We start from the raw sequence: 16,517 nt of genomic DNA, 5'->3' as shown, positions 1-16,517 counted from the left end.
CGTATGTGCGGTCTCCTCCACGTGCTCGCAGAGGATTTGGCTGGGTGAGAGTCTCATCCAATGGGAGGGACGGCATATCACTTTCAAGGCAGGTTATAAAAGACACTTGTGCCTTGTCACGCTCTCTCTTTCTTGGATCAATTGTTCTGGGGAAACAAGCCATCCCATCACGAGCAGCCCTGTGGAGAGTCCACATCGTAAGGAACTGAAGCTTGCGGCCAACAGCCACATGACCCTCAGAAAGTTTGGGGCTAATTTGTTACACAGCAATAGGTAACTAATACACCTTGAAAGACATTTTAATGTCTCGCACACGGGTTTAGAGAGAGACCTGGGTCTGAGTGCACACCAACCCTGGGACCTTGGTCCAGTTACGTAACCTCGGTATCTGATCTTCTCCCTAACGTGTGCTGATAACAGTGCTTGCCTCCAAGTATTGTGATGAGTAAGTCAGTTAATAGGAGGCATAGTATCGTTAGTCCAGGGCTTCCATACTGAACGTTCGGTGGCCAGGACCCCACACCATCACCGCTCTTTATCCAGCCTCTCCTCCCCGCCACCACAAGCTTGTTTGCTGATTCTCTGTGTGGCTGCTTCTGCCGGAGACTCTTTCCTCCCCCTCTCTCTGTCCCCTCACCCATCCTGGCTTACTTACTCACGTGTCTCCTTGGCTCCGTCCCCACGTCTTGTAGGCAGATGATCAGTCCTTCTTCTGGGCTCCCAGCATGTGTTGAAGATTGTCACGGTGTTTCTTTATGACATTTATTATCGCTTTTCCGGGACTGCAAGAGTCCTCGCGTCCTCGGGGACGTGTGCATAGTAGGCTTTCCGGAGAAGTGTGTTAAATGAATGGGGCTCTTTGCTTTTTGCAGGGGTGCCTAGGAGGGGAGAAGGCCCGCCTTGCTGCTGACACAAACATTGGCTTGCAGCCTCTGGCGGCTATAATTAGGGTTGTGCTTTTTACTCTCGTGTGATTCCTTTGACCCCACAGATGGCTCTTACTCTTTCATGCAGGTCCTTTTTGAATGTTACCTTCTTTTTGCTTTCATTTTATCTCTTTTCATAATTTCATCTCCCCTTTAGCCTTATCTTTTAAATAGGAGAAAGTGCCCATATCATTGAGACTATGTAAGCACATCTTGATTGAAGGAGTTGACCCAACTTTGTTCCTTCCATTTGGGGTCCCAACCTGGCCCTGGTTACTCCGTTCACTCTGAAGTCCAGTAAAGGTGGAGACTCTTTCTCCCAAACCCTAGTGTCACCTCTCCCATACTTGTCCCCGTGCGAAGAACCACCCAGCGGTGGCATGCATCACAGGGCTTCTTAACCCCAAGGCTCTGCTTCTAAGAGAGAAAGCCTGAGCCCCAAAGGGCATGGCCTCAAACATACCCCAGTCTCCTGGCCTATGAAGGACTCAAGCTCCACAGCAAGTAGGAATGTCAGCAGACAGCACGTCTAACTCACTGGGGACACAGGACACATCACCTGGCTTCTGTGACCCTCAGTGTCTTTGTACCATAGGGACATTGACACCACCTTCCCAGGATTTGCTCACCCAGTATTTCTTGGGTGCAGACTCTGAGGCATGTTCTGTGCTGGGTCCTGCTCACAGGGACCCCTCAGTCTAGAGACAAGCAAGGTCTGTCGTCAGACCCCCTGCAAGAAGCTAGCCCTTGAATGCACTGAGAGGTTATAGAGGACACCGGAGTACAGGGAAAGGGGACAGTCCCCAAGGCCAGGAGCACTCAAGGCAGGGCGGTGGCTCCAGAACTGAAGGAAATCCTAAAGCACAAGGAGAGGAAGCCACGGAGACAAAAATGGAGGTGATCCAGCAGCGGGGCTGTGGAACAGCAGGGTAGGTTGGTGTGCAGACGTCTGTTTACAGACGGAAATGCCAGGACCGGGGCCTGTGACAACCTGGGTGCCGTTCCAAGTACGTGAAGCCTGGAGCAGGTACGAGGAGGGTGAGAGGAGCTGGGGGCCTGTCCGAACCAGAACAAGGAGGATAAAGAGCACACGTGGGAAAAGGCTTTGTGACCCCTAGGACCTTGCACAAAAATGAGGGCCGTCCTTTGTTCCAGGACACTTTCCCTTCCAGCCACCACAGCCCCTTCTCAACAAAAAAACATGCTGAAACCAGCGCCTTTTTTTTTTTTTTAATAATCGTCTTTTCTACAGACTTGCAGAGGACAATCAAGTGTGCGAATGTTCATGGCTTGTCGTATAATCAGATGATGGGTGATTTTCTTTCTAATTTCCCTTTCTTTACCTAGTGGTGTTTCTACTGATTTCATGTTTCGGGAACATAAACACTGCTTCTCCGTGTTTTTAGGAATAAATCGGGAGGCGCCCACTTAATTCCATTATCCAAGAAACAAAATCACTTCTCCCTCCATACGGTCCTGCAATATAATCACCTGCATGGGAGATGAAAAAGAAAATTACTCTGTATTTCCTTTGCTTTTTTCCTGACTAGTGTGTTTGAGAAGATTACATACACTGCTTGATATTCGGAGCCCAGATCCTCAGACAGAGTTGGGGATTGAAATGGGAGAATGTTGGTTGGTTACAGAAGCAAATGTTTCATGGCATCCTTCAGCCCCTATGAATGTCTTTGTAGATAAAATAAAACACTCTGTTTTGACACTACCTTAAATATTTTCATTAAAGCAAGACTGTGAGTAGTCCCTGCTTAGGGCACCCGTGGAAATTTCTTGCTAGTATGGAAGCAGGGAGCCTAGGCCCCAGTGGTCCAATACTGCTGGCCTGAGTCCTTGGCTTTGCGCGTGGGGTGACGTTGGACATAGACTCCCAGATGGAATGGGTGGGGGGCGGGGGGCAGCCTCAGGGAAGTGGAAAGAGCACTGGACCTGGAAGTAAAGAGACTGGGTTAGAACCACAACTCTTCTGATCACCAGCTATGTGGCTTGAGGCAATCCACTTGATTTTCTTTTTTCAGCCTAAGTTCTTTCATTTTGTTAAATAGGGATAATAACACCCCCCTGGGTCCCCGTTGAAAGTACAAGAATGAGATGGCACGTGCAAGGTGCTACGGTAGCATCCAACAAGTAGGGCAGCTCCATACAGCTGCATGGTTTCCACACTGCACCAGGACACCTGACCAAGAGGCACACGCAGCTGACATTCTGCTTCAGCTTTTTTCAACTTGTTGGTCGGTCTTATGAGGCTGGTTAAAAAAACTCATCCCCCCCCACCAAGAACGTTCAGATGATTCGTCCCCACCAGCTCCCCATCCCCCGGGAGCCTTTTGCACTTTGCACAAAGGTGCACGGCTTGGACGAAGGGTCTGTGAGAATGAGCAGGTGACTCTTCACACAACTCCGCTGATGTCAGCTCCCCATCCTCCTGCCAGAGACCATCCGGCCTCGGCTACACATTAGTGCAAAAGCAGAGATCACGCCCTGCCCTGAAGCAGCCCAGCTCGTTTGCAGATGTCTCTGTTACAAAGCATAATCTTAGAGTTTCAGCTTTGCAAATGAAGAGCTCTTGGAAATGGTTTCACAGCAAAGGTGAATGCACAACCACAGTTTAAAAGAATAAAAATTTAAATTAAAAAAAGTTCTTAATGTTTATTTCTTTTTGAGAGACAGACAGAGAGAGAGAGAGAGAGAGAGAGAGACAGAGCGTGAGTGGGGGAGGGGCAGAGAGAGACGGAGACACAGAATCCGAAGCAGGCTCCGGGCGCTAAGCTGTCGGCACAGAGCCCGACGCAGGGCTCGAACCCACAGACCGTGAGATCATGACCTGCGCCAAAGTCGGAAGCTTAACTGACTGAGCCACCCAGCCGCCCCCCAAAAATTTTAACTAAAAAAAAAAAAGTCAAATATTTGTTTCAAGAGTCCTGCTCCATTTGGTGCAGAGAGACAACAAATTGGTAGCTGGCGCAGCAGGGGAGTGGGGACCTGCCCTCTGACTGTCAGAACTGAGACCCGTGCGTGAGAAAGTATTGTCTTATGTTTGAGCTGAAACCTCCCTTGATGTAACTTTTCTCCTGGGTGGTCTTTGGGGCCCTGAGGAACAAGTGAATTGGTAAATAGCGTGGGTTCATTGAGCTAATTCAGCATATTGTTTAGGTCAGGTTAGGTCAGGTTAGGTTAGGGTGAGGTATGCCGGAGAAAAAAAATCTTTGTAGATCAACGCAGCGACAATGTATTTCTCTTGCACACTAAGAGTCCTGCGTGTGTTTGTGTGTGTGTGGAGTGAGATGGAGAGGTACCATTTGCAAGAGCCAGTTAACATTTATTTATTTTTGAGACAGAGAGAGAGCATGAACAGGGGAGGGTCAGAGAAAGAGGGAGACACAGAATCTGAAACAGGCTCCAGGCTCTGAGCTGTCAGCACAGAGCCCGACGCAGGGCTCGAACCCACGGACCGTGAGATCATGACCTGAGCCGAAGTCGGACGCTTAACCGCCTGAGCCACCCAGGCGCCCCTTGCAAGAGCCAGCTAATAATGGCCCTCATGGAGGCTTCACCTGTGGGCAACTCTTATCACCCGGCAGTGGGAGAGAAAGACTACAGTCCTCCACAGGCCTTTCCCGGCTGCAACCAGAAGGGACAGATTTCCCACCAGGGGACTTTCATAGGCCAGTCACATGACCCTGCCCGCCTACAAGGGGTCCAGGAAACGTGGGTAGGTATTGCTCTCTCTGGGACTTTCGTAACTGTGGGCTGATCTGGTTGGGATCACGAACAGGGTGGCCTCCTCCAGCCCTGGTGCTGGCTTGGGTCCTGTCCCCTATATGCTGGGTGACTACAGGCAGCCCCCTTCCCATGGCCAGGGCTCGGTTTGCCCATCAACAAGGCAAAGTTATTAATTGCCTTGCTGGCTCCAGAGAGAGAAGAGGGCTCGGGTGTTTCACCGCTCACGGTGCTCTAACACGTGGCCCTGGGGCCTTGAGGCAGTTGAACGCACAGCTGTGAAAGACCCCAAAGAATTTGGGAACATGTGAAAAAGAGAAACCTGTCCAAGAAGCCAGAGCCCCTTTTCAAATGTTTGAAAATCCTAGATCCCTCCGCAGCAAATTATGAATGCGGGCTGGCGGGGCGGGGGTGGGGGTGGGGGGAGCATTTCCGCTCCTATTTCGCCGGGGGGGCTGTGATACCTACAGAGTTGTCTGTCCGCTTTTAATAGCACCTGGGGTGGGAGGAAAGGCCTGGTCTGTGGCCACAGAGAGAACTTTTGTCTCCAGGGGTGTCTGACCTGCCTCCATCCTGAGGATTACCGTAACTTTTTAATTAAGGCGGAGTTTGTAGGGAATTTGGCTCTTTGATGTGGCAGCTGTAGCTGGAAAACAGGCCTACGTTTAAGACTTTACTGCCTGCCGATGGCTCAGCAGCCTGCCACCCACATATCAGAGCCCACACCCCATAAACAGCCAAGATCATGTTTCTTTAGAGCAGGGTGTGGGAGAGGGGCCTGGACCACCATGACGTGAAAGGACCACCTTTGCTAACAGTCTCATGGGGCCTGGACCACCCAAGGGACCCCCAAGGAGTGCAGTGGTGTTTAAAGATGGCAGAACAGTGGATAAGGTGGTCTTGGGAGAACCACGGCAAGGTTTTTATGCTTGGCCTTGATGTTCTACCATACCCAGGCAGGAACAGAGCAAGAAGAAGCATGGAACCAGAAACATGCATCATGGCACCAGGGCATACATTTCTGCCTCTGATGGACAGGGGAAGGCAGGGGCCTGCCTCGGTTGTCGTGGTGTCCCGGAGTCCTACAGAGAGTAGGTCCTTATGTGTTAACAGAGCTGAAAGCTCTATCTTTGGGGAAAGTGAGGGACAGAGTAAATGTTGAGCATGTCGCTCTATTGACATTGAACATGTATCCAACCCCTATTACGTGCCAAGTATTTGTCATAGGTGCTGAAGACTCATCAGCAGACAGTAACCCTGCCCTCGTGGAGTTTATATTCTGGCAGATCTGAAGGTCATGAAGGCCCTGGGATGCACCCAGGTCGCACTGTTCCCCGGTGGCAGTGCTGAGACAAGGATGAGGGTTTCCTAACTCCCCTGAAAGCAATGCTTTCCAAACTTCCTCTTGAGGAACCCTTCCCAGGGTGCCTGGAGGCAGAACCCAGAGCAGCCAGATACAAGTGGGAAACTTCCATGATATCCCAATGCTTGACTTTAAAACTTCACACAAATGTTGGATTCTAGGCCGTATCACATCTGCATTCATTTTACTGTTAAGTAATGGTGTAAGTTACTATCTATCTACCCATCCATCTATCTGTCTGTATTTTAAACTTCAACCTCCTTGATCCTGAATCTCTGCCTTGATCTTCCAAATATATATCCTGTAAATCAGTGAGGAAACAAGACAACGAACTCAATACCGTCTATCACCATGTACATAGACGGATACACAAATGGCTCTTAACATAGGAAACTGTGCTTAACCTAATTCACAATAAAATAAATGCAAATTTCAGTGATGTTGGGATACTCGTTTTTAGCTACCAGATTGGCAAAAATCCAAACAATGGCTAATATACCGTATTGGCGTAAGTGTGCGGACATAGGAGGGCTCGCTCGCTGCTGTTGGGGTGCAGAATGGCATAGGCCCTGTGGGTGGAAGGGAGGCAATTTGGCAATATTGTAGAGAAAGCACACTCATGAACGAGGTTCTCTTATGAGGTCGGCCACTTGGTTTGAGTGTCAGTTATATATTCAGCTCTGGCTAGAAGCTATGGGAATAATGGGGTAGGTGCACAGAGCCTGTCCCCAAGGAGCTTGTGATCCTACTTAGAGGCATTGGGCAGAATAAAAACAACAACACTTTCACTCTTTGTATCGAGCACTTTGAAATGTAATAGGTCACTGAGCATCACAGCAAGCCTGCGAGGTAAGGATTTTTATTTCTGTTGTCCAGTTCAGAAAGCTGAAGCAGCATGTAATTTGCCCAAGGCCACAATAAAGTGCCCTAGAGCTAGAAGGAGATGCTAGAATTCCCATGCACCATCCACCGGGGCCAAGCAGCCTGCCCACGGTGCCATGCGGCCGCTCACAGCACCAGCGTGTGACGAGTCCAGAGAAGTGATGGGAAGTGTGAGCCAGCGTCGGGGAAGGTCACAGAGGAGAGCCTGGAGGTTCAGAGATGACTATCCCACTCTTACCTGGGTCTGAGGCTCCCCTCTGTGAGTTGCTACCAGCGTGACCCTGGATGAACTGCGAAACGTCTCTGAGCCCTAGAATTTTTCTCCGTAGAGTGCAGGTGATAATAAGATTTTCATGGGGATGAGTTGAGAACATGCCTTTAAAGTACTTAGCCTATCACCTGGCACACAGTTGGCACTCAATAAGTCGTGGAGATGGGGGAGGAGGAATTAGTGGTGGTGATCATAGGCCTCATGGGCCCAGGCAAAGCTGACATCTGCAGGGTGGGTGGAATTCAAGTGCGTGTGCTCAGACCTTTTGGGAAGGTCATAGTAGTTGGTTCATAAGGCCAATGAATGGTGGTCTTTCCAACTTGGGAGGACCGAGGTAGTCGGGGCTGGTCTGGCCAGACCCCTGCTCTTCACAGAGGGAGGGCGGGAGTGTTTGCACCCAGCGCTGTTGTCCTCAGCTGCCCCAGGGTCCCTGGGTCTGGGGGGGGGGGGGGGCGGGGTAGGGTGGCCTGCAGGTGACCTCGAGGCTGAAGGGACAGCTTGGCATTTTGGAAAACAGACTCCCCTTTTCTCTCAGGTCTCCTGGAGTCCAACTGTCGAGCTATTTGGAGGAGAAATGGCATCACCGTTAGGAGAAAAGGGGAAATCTATTTCTTTGTGACTTCCCGCAGAGGGTTAAATGCCAACCGGGATTCTGGTGGAGTCCCTGGACTCCTGCTAAAGTCTCTGAACCTCTATCTCAAGGTGAACTTTTCACTCCCAGAATGATCCCTGCAAGCCCTTTCCCCCTCCCTCTCTCGGCTGCCAAACTGACTCCCCAAGTCTACCCTCCGTGTAAAAACACAATAAAACCTTATACGATCAGAAAGGTATTCAAGGCTCATAATAAATAATTGCCCTGTGACCGGTGGATTGGATCCCCTCGTGCACCCTCAATGGGCCTTTTTCTTTAACAGAACAAATAAAAGAAACAGATGCGGGGTCTCTTGTGCCAACGCCGCAGTGGCCTTTCAGGGGACCCGAGGAGGGTCACGGGATAGGCGGCATTCCCACACTTAACCAGTACACATGGGCAACAGGGAGCCAACACCCCCCTTCCCAGAATACCGCTCTGGGGACACCAAGATGTCTTTAGCCAAAGGCAACACTTTCTTCCTGGGTGTTCCTGGTCTGTCCTCCCCCATCGCTACTGATGGAGAGGCACCTTGGCGCGAGTGGAATCTCAGTATTCTGTCACTCGCTGACTTACTTGCCGCCTAGCTCCCCTCCCTCCAGCTGGCACCACCGCTGTCCTTAGCTTTTACTCTGTCCGCTTCTCCCTCCTCTCCCGATCCCCAGCTCCCACGGCTCTCTCACCCGCAGCAGACTAGAAGCTCTTCCCGGGCGAGGCCCACACCTGGTTACGTTCAGCATCCTGGCATAGCGCCCAGAAACAGTAGGCACCCAGGAAATGTTTGTCAAATCACTACATGAAATGGAAAACACGGCGCCTGTTGAAAAACAAAATAGGGAATCCGAGGCCTCCCTACCCGACACCTGTGTATTCTTTTCAAGATTGATCCCGGTGCGCTTTGTGGCTTTGGGTGTCTCTGCCTCCGATCCCCAAGTGTTCATGACGACGTCAGCCACGCCTGGCTCTCCTGAGCGAGTCCGGTGAGACAGAGCCCAAGGCGTTTCTTACAGTGCCGTCAACAGCCTGTGATTGCTGTGACGGGCATCTGTGGGGCCTGCCCACCCAGCACACAGCCCCCTTCTGCTCAGGATGCCTCCGTTTTCCTGACGTTAGCCTCCTGCTCCTCACATGCAGGTCTGCAGGTTCCCAGGCTCTGGCCAGTGTGGGCCCAGCACCAGGACAACCAGTCCGGCCCTCCCGCCCAGGAATGTACATTCCCCTGCTAATGATAAAAGGGCGGGCCCCTGCAGTGGCACCTGCAGGAGACCACCCTTAGGTCCCGCATGCTCCTCGCCGGAGAGGTTCCGGGTCCTGCTCCTTCTGGGACCTGCTGCCTCTCGCTCTTCTGTCTGCTACCCTGTTGCCTCCCAAGTTCCTTTAACACTTAGGTTGGCTGGGCTGCTTTCTCTTGCTTAGAACCCGAGCACCTGAAATTAAGCTTTCTCAACCTCAACATAGGGACATTTGGGACTAGACAGCTCTTTGCTGGAGGTATCTCATTTGCGGCCAGTGTGGCAGATTACCGGTGAATGGTGGGCCATGTTGAAGTCCTGATACAGCCTACGCCTCCACACGAGGCTTCCCAACCTCAGGACTATTGATATCATTGAGTGGATAATTCTTTGCTGTGGGGACTGTCCTGACCATTGTAGGATATTTACCAGCGTTCCTGGCCTCTACCCACCAGATACCAGGTGCAGCCCCCCATTTATGACACATGTCTCCAAATGCAACAAAACTGTCCCTCGAAGGTAAAACCACCCCTATAAACTGATTTAGTGATTGAGACCCAGTGGCCATGGACAGATTGGTGGTTGGGCCTGTGTTGTCCAGTGAGGCATAAAGTCAGAAGTCAGAGGGTCCGGGACCCATCATCCTGACCCCTCCTGCACTTTGCCCTGAGCTTGAGAGCCCCCACCCCCACCCCACCCCATGCCATCTTCCTCCCAGGTCCCAACCCTGTGGGAAGAAGCTTGAAGAAATCCAAAGAGTTGAACCAACATGACGTTGGAAGACCTGTTCCCACCTCACAGCGCGTCTCTCCTCGTCAAAGAAGTTAAAACCTGCTGCTTGGCCAGCTGGGTAAACTTGACGATAAGCAACGAAAGTGAATAAATGTCCAGACCAGCGGAGTCTGTCTGAAGTATCGACATTTCACTTATCATATTGGGTGGCATTCTACAGACAACAGAGAAATTGTTCTTGTGGAGACAAACCTGTCTTTCTTCTATCAAGTGCTCTTTCTGCTATAATGACCGGCTTGGCTGGGGTGGGAGGTGAAACAAGGTGAAATTATAAACCTCTGAGATATGAAGGCTCAGAAGCTGCCCTTTCAGACAAAGCCAAGCTCCGACCCTTTCTCACACTTCAAATTGAAACCTCTTTAAGCTTTGATAAAATGCCAACGAACAGACATTTCGTTTCTCCCTTCTTGGTCAGATTTTGCTCACTTTGGGGCTCTCTCTGAGACCAGTTAGGCCTAAGTCCACCAAGGACAGCCTGGCCAGTGCAGTTCCAAATAGATAATGCTGACCTTTAACCTCTGTGCTTTGCCAGTGCTGGAGGAACAGCTTGGGTTGCAGGATGCGGGGGGCACTATGTAGTGTACCCTGGGAGCCACAGGGCTGGAGACAGGACCAAGCTGTGCCACTAACAGATGAAGCTTAGGAACACCTTCTCCCTCCTTGGAGTCACTCGCCCCGTTGACACACTGGTTGATCCGTGAGTCTTAAACTTGTGTTAATCTGAACCCACCCCAAAGAATATGCCTTTGGCCACACTCGTACCGACACATAAATTCATAAAAGGCATGAAGGTTCTTTCTTTTTTTTTAAGGGAGACAAAAGAGGGGCAGAGTGAGGGGGAGAGAGAACCTTAAGCAGGCTCCACACCAAGCGTGGAGGCTGACGAGGAGCTCGATCTCACGAACTGTGAGATCATGACTGAGCTGAAATCAAGAGTCAGACGCTCAACCAACTGAACCACCCAGATGCCTGAGATGCATGAAGGTTCTTGAAACCCTCCATATCCATGGACTCCAATGCAAGGCCACAGGACCAGATGGCCTAAAGAGTCATCCTACTTCGTGGTAACCCAAGCTCACAGTATAGTTGCATGCTATGACAGGACATGAATTCTAAACACATCCAGTTTAGAGCCCCAGCTCCTTCTCTCACTGGTTCCATGACATTCAGTGAGTTTTCTAACCTTTCCAAGCCTTGTTTTCTTTGTTTATGACACAGTGAGATAATATTCATGCAAAGTTAGTTCTAGGCATTAAATAACATATTGTATGACATCTAGAAAATGCCTGATTCATTTTGCTTTCCTACCCTCTCCTTCTTCCTCCCATGACCTCTTATGGGTGTTAAGTTCCTCTAAACCAGGAGCAAGAAAGCATGTAGGGCATCAGATTATTTAGGTGTCTGGGCAGGTCTGGGGGACGGGAGGATTACGTGACAATGTGCCTGCAGAGAAAAGAGCACTAGAAATGGCCACCGAGAGATGAATTTACACTGCAAGAAACAATTCTTCACAAGCTGTGTGACTTAGATTAATCAGCCTGACTTCTCTGCTCTCTCCATCTGCTAGCAAAGACGATGGCACCTCCCTAACAGCCACCTCCTCAGAGAATTCCACCTTGCAGCCAGAAACTGCAGTGAATACTAGGCATGTGGTCCATCGTGAACGGCAGCTCTTTTGGGAGAATGGTAGGAAATAAGCTATTCAGAAGGCCTTTTTATTTTATTTTCCTTTTTTAAAAAAAATATGTATTTATTTTGAGAGAGAGATAGAGAGTGAGTGTGGGGGGGGGTGGGGAGGGGGAGGCAGAGAGAGAGGGAGACAGAGAATCCCAAGCAGGCTCTGCACGGTCAGCATGGAGCCTGATGTGGCACTCGAACCCGCGAACTGTGAGATCGGGGCCTGAGCCGAAAACGAGAGTCCACACTTAACTGACGGAGCCACCCAGGCGCCCCAGTGAAAGGCCTTTTTAAACCGTGAAACATGAGGCAGACATTTGAATCCCACCATTATCGGGGGGTCTCCAGAACTTGTCTTCCCCCCTGTGAAAACAGGAGGGGCTTTTCTAACCAGAAGGTCGGACACAGAGGCCTGAAAGTAATGACGAGTGACACTACATCAAGGGCCATCTCGGAAACAAAAGGTGAATGCTAGTTTTAAGCTTCCTTTCCGAGAAAAACAAGGAGGACAGAAGACGAGGCAATTTCTTCTCCTGTGTGTTTCCCATGATGTACGTCTCTCCTCAGTGACGGTCCAATTTACCCATATCTCATTTAGCACTCGATTTATAGGATGCTGCAGCACAACAGCCCAAATGCTGGCTGAAATGGTAAATTTAGTAATAAAATATCTAAATGGTTTATAAATACGGTGTTAGGGAGGCTTTGGTAGGTAAGGAGGCACACGGCTAGTCTAACGAAATCCCTGTGCTTCAGAAACTCTCCCCCAGACACCGACATCCAACACGTAGACCTTTTTGTCTTTATTGAGCTGAGCTGCCAACTGCAACATGTGTAAATACAGATTTAACAGGCAAACGTGCAGCCAAGCCCAGGACTGTAAGTGTTGGAAAAGGCAAATCTGTTTGATGAGCAAATAATGCGTGATCAATAAAGACTTGTTGAAATGAACAGAGAGCAGCTGCTTGCTGAACATCTAGCCTGGAGTACAGAGTGTGTGGGCTGAACGAGGAAAACGCTGGGCAGGTGGGGGGCGGGGAGGGTTGAGGGTCAGGCCCAGGCAGGGTGTTTTAGAGAGATGATGCTGGTATTCTTAACCAAGGTGGGCTATTTGGACGGCGAGTGGGGCAGGCTGTTCCCAAAGAAGGCCCTACCTGGGCATTCGGTATCTTATGACCAAAAAAGGAAAGGGAATCACGGACTGATTAGAAACAAGACCACACTTTGCAAAAATTCACATCTTTATTCACAGTGACCCAAAGATGGAAGCAATGGACGCACAGATAAAAACAAGATGCGGTATATCCATACAGTGGAATATCATTCAGCCCTAAAAAGAAAAGAAATTCTGGCGGGTGCTGTAGCATGGTCGACCCTCAAAAACATTCACAGTGAAGGGAGCCAGTCACAAAAGGCCATGTGTCACATGATACCACATATGAGAGGTGTCAAATCCACAAGGTAGTCAAATCCATAGAGGCAGAAAACAGAATGATGGCTACCAGGAGTGTAGGTAGGGGAAATGGGGAGTTACTGTTTAATGAGTTCAGACTTTCAATTTGGAAAAAAGAAACAGTCCTGGAGATGGATGGTGGAGGTGTTTCCACAACACTGTGAATGTACGTAATGGTACTGACCACTTAGAAATGGTTCAGGGGCACCTGGATGGCTCAGTCCGATCAGCATCCAACTTTGGCTCAGGTCATGATCTCACAGTTCGTGGGTTCGAGCCCCATGTCGGGCTCTGACAGTTCAGAGCCTGGAGACTGCTTGGGATCCCGTGTCTCCCTCCCTCTCCGCCCTTCCCCCACTCGTGTGCACACTCTCCCTCTCTCTCTCTCTGTCTCTCAAAAATGAATAAACATTAAAAAAATGGTTCAAATGATAAATTTTATGCTATGCGCACTCTACCACAATAAAAGTAAATTAATATCTTTTAGCGTTTGTCTTATTCCAACTTGGATTTTAGCTGCCAGTGTGTTGATCTCATTAGATCATCATTAGATGATGAGTAGCTTGATATCAAGAAGTGGATCTTATTTATCTATGAATCCTTCTCTGCATCTAATGCAATGGTTCTCAAAACATGGTCTGTCAGCCGCTGGGGTCTCCAAGACCCTTACAGGATGTTCACAAAAATCAAACGCTTTTCATGATGTTACTAAGCCGTGATTTGCCATTTGCTATGAAAGAGTTATGACCTGCACTGATCCTACAAAAACCCATGGTAGGTAACATTGCTGGGGCCTTACCACAAGTCAGGCTGTGGCACCAAACCAGACTCATTTTATTCCGATGCACTTACAACTAAAGGAAGAAAAAAAAGTTGTACTTAAGAACGTCCTTGGAGGTGTCTGCGTGGCTTAGACTCTTGATTTCGGCTCAGGTCATGATCTCAGGGTCATATATCAAGGTCGCTGATACAGTTTCAGATTCCACATCACCACGAAATTTTAAGAGACTAGGACTTGTTGAGTTTTGGTGTAGTATAAAAGAAGAATATTTGCAATTATCTGAAGAGGCAATGCTCTTGTTTTTTTCCATCTACAAAACTGAGACAGGACTCTCTTCATATACTCCAATCAAAATAATATATCACAGCAGACTGAGTGCAGGAACACCTATAGGAATCCATCTGTTTCCTATTAAGCCAGAAAGCAAAAGAGATTTGCCAGGGCATCAATGACATTCTTCTCATTGTTTTCTGTTTTGGAAAATAGTTATTTTTAATAAAAAATACTGATGTAAACATGAAGCAGATTTCTGTTGCTATTGTTAAATGCATTGTTAAGTATTATTAACGTTTTATGGTATTAATTTTTCATATTAATGGATGTAGCTCACAAAAGCAAAAGGCCTTCGGTCTCAGTCAATTTGGGGGATGAAAATGAATCCTAAGATCAGAAAGTCTGAGATCCTCTGATCTAACACAAAGTCTTTAATACATGTCTTAATAAGTAAGTACATGAATGAATGAACGTACAAATGGATAAATGAATGAATGAACGAAGACATTGCTGGCAAAAACATACGGTTATATGTGGTAAAAAAAAAAAAAAAAAAAAAAGACAGGTTGATGTGGAAGCCTTCCAGGGGGTCATCCAAGGTAGGAGAGTTATTGGTTCCTCATTTGAGGATTTCACAGATGGACAAAATTTTCAAACTATTTTGGGAACTCACATAGAGTGGCCAACTTTATACTTGGTCAAGTAAGGGCATTGAAAAACTAACTACAAGTCCACCTTTGCCGCTATTTTGTCAAGACATTTTAACATAAAAAAGGACACAATCTTGGTATAAAGGACAGGCTCTAAATTGAAAAAAAAAATAGCTTTTTTGGAAGCTTTCCTTCTGGTCCTCGTTTTTCCTGCTTTGCCGTGAGCTAGAGGACACTTTTCCCCGCGCCAGCCTTCGTGACCATCAACCCACAGAAGAGACCGGCAAGCTTCTCTACGAAGGACCAGATAGTAAAGACTCTGGGCTTTGCAGGCCACCTTGTCTCCGCAGCGGCTCCTCAGCTCTGCCGACCTAGCATGAAAGCGACACTGGGGCAGCGGGGGGGAGAGGGGGACGCCTAAACGAATAAGCATGCCAATAGAATGTTATTCACAAGACACTCTTGGAAGCCAGATGTGCTGACCCCTTATCTAGAGAGCTGGGTAGAGGTACGGGGGATCCGGGGTCACCACGGGCTCTGGAATTGCAGACATGGCTGACATGACCATTTCTCTGACCAGTAACCCAGGAAAATCTGCTCGAGAAGCTGGCTCTCCTGCAGGGATACATCAGGCCTGTCCTTTCAGGCACCTGAGGAGTACAGGAGTTGAGAAATCATCAGACCCCCCCCAGAAGGGCAGTATGAAAGCACAGTGACCAGACCCCAGCTCTCCTGGCATCAAAGGACGGTGGCCAGATAAAGAAATGGAAGAAGGGCAGATAAGAAACAAGCAAAAAACCCCAGAAGAACCTCATCTGTGACTTTCTTTCAGAACGGAAGCATGCATTTTCAGAAAGGGAGTCTCCACTGCCATCTCCCCCCCACCCCCAGGATGCCAAGATTTGCCAGGCAGGCCTCTGCCAGCACAGGCACATCCTCCCCCCAGCTGCCGATCTGCCCAGCAGATTAGGGACGCGCGCATATGGAGGCAAAGGCAGGGGAGAATGAGCCACATCGGTTCTGACATGTGAGGGAGCACCGGAGCTGCGACCATATGGCCTGAAAGAGTCTCTAGGCATTTCACGGGACATTTCATGCAAGTTGAGACTGAGGCATTCAGGAACCTGCATCCGGAGAGAGAAAAAGAGAAGCTGCAGAAAATATCTTCCTTTAAAATATTCACAACAAGCGGGACAGAGAAGAGTTCCTATCTGAAGAGTAAGGAACTCATTCGAATCATTGAAAAAAAAGGTGAAAACCCCCAAAGAAAAGCAGAAAAGAACACGGACCCAATAGCTTGTAAAAGAACCACACACGGTCACTACCCTAAAAATGACATGTGTCTTTACTGTTAATAAGCAAATGCAAATTACCATATGACACATCTTTACCCATGTTTTGAAAGAATACTACTTAATGCTGGTGTGAGTGCAGTGGGAGGGGGCACTCTGCATATTGCTGGTGGGCACGTGAATGGGTCCACACCAGCTGGAAATCAATCTGGTAACACATACGGAGAATTATACACATAGTCATAATCGTCAACTCAGCAATCCCACTTCTATGAATATGCGGAATAAACTAACACCATCACCTCCCTCTGACGGCACATCTACCTCTATTGATACAATCCGCGCTGCTAATCCACATCAGCTTTTTCTGAGTTTCACAAGGCAATCATGGCAAACTGCAAATTGAAACTTGAACGTGTCCTTTTCTCCCTCCACCAGTGATGCTGTAAACTCCCATACCCCTAGCCTCCTTCCTACACGTGGCTAAGTTTTGGGGATCCCTGAGCAGAACTCAGCATCTATTCTTGGTTGAATCAGCTCATCACTCAATCATTTGGAT

The sequence above is a fragment of the Acinonyx jubatus genome, chromosome D2 (assembly GCF_027475565.1).
Source record: "Acinonyx jubatus isolate Ajub_Pintada_27869175 chromosome D2, VMU_Ajub_asm_v1.0, whole genome shotgun sequence".
Lineage (NCBI taxonomy): Eukaryota > Metazoa > Chordata > Mammalia > Carnivora > Felidae > Acinonyx > Acinonyx jubatus.
The sequence above is the reverse complement of the archived record's forward strand: the minus strand, read 5'-3'. Positions refer to the sequence as shown.